Here is a 1,229-nt window from a genome sequence, read left to right as displayed (position 1 = left end):
GTAGCAGTAGTAGTAGTAGTAGTAGTAGTAGTAGTAGTAGTAGTAGTAGTAGTAGTAGTGGTGGTGGTAGTGGTGGTGGTGGTAGTAGTAGTAGTAGTAGTAGTGGTAGTAGTAGTAGTAGTAGTAGTAGTAGTAGTAGTAGTAGTAGTAGTAGTGGTAGTAGTAGTAGTAGAGCAGCAATACATATGACTTTTATTACCATAAATGCTAGCATCGTCTTCCCTCAACATCATCGTCATTCATCGTCTTCATCATCCTAATTATCAGTTACCTCCATCCCCATCTTCTCTTCCACTTCCTCGACATTCCCCTTTTCATCATCATTATCATCATCGTGGTCGCCGCCGTCATGGTGATGATCACGATACTCTTTATTCAGTCATTTGACTGCGGCCATGCTGGAACACCGCCTTTAGTCGAGCAAATCGACCCCAGGACTTATTCTTTGGAAGCCTAGTACTTATTCTATCGATTTCTTTTGCCGAACCGCTAAGTTACGGGACCTAAACACACCACTATCGGTTGTCAAGCGATGTTGGGGTGGGGGACAAACACACAAACATATACACACACATACATATACACATATGTATATACATATATACGACATGCTTCTTTCAGTTTCCGCCTACTAAATCCACTCACAAGGCTTTGGTCGGGCCGAGGCTATAGTAGAAGACACTTGCCCAAGGTGCCACACAGCGGGACTGAACCTCATCATCGTTATCATCATCATCATCATCATCATCATCATCATCATCGTCATCATCCATCTCCCAATTCTCTTCCACATCATCATTATCAACAGTGTCATCATCATCGTCGTCGTCGTCGTCTTCATCATTACCATCCCTTTCGTCATTGTCACCATCATAATCACCGACGCTATCATCAGCGATTTCCTAATCCATTTAATTCGCACTACTCGTACTGGACGAAGAATCAGCATTTGAAAAATCATGATCAGAACTTAGACTAACAGTACAAAATTACTGTAGTAACAGTAGCAGTAGCAGTAGTTTTAGTTGTAGTAGAAGCAATAGTATGGTTGTAAGGGCGAAAAAGGAGCAGTATAAATTATTTGCCGAACCAAATACCACGTGATGTTTGTTTAGGTCCCATTAAGTTTTTATTGAAAATCTTGCTGAACTGAACTAAATTTAGCACCGTTTCATATAAAGATATTCACATCTATCTATCTATCTATCTATCTATCTATCTATCTGTCT

The sequence above is a fragment of the Octopus bimaculoides genome, chromosome 11 (genome assembly GCF_001194135.2).
Source record: "Octopus bimaculoides isolate UCB-OBI-ISO-001 chromosome 11, ASM119413v2, whole genome shotgun sequence".
Lineage (NCBI taxonomy): Eukaryota > Metazoa > Mollusca > Cephalopoda > Octopoda > Octopodidae > Octopus > Octopus bimaculoides.
This window is presented reverse-complemented; position numbering follows the sequence as displayed.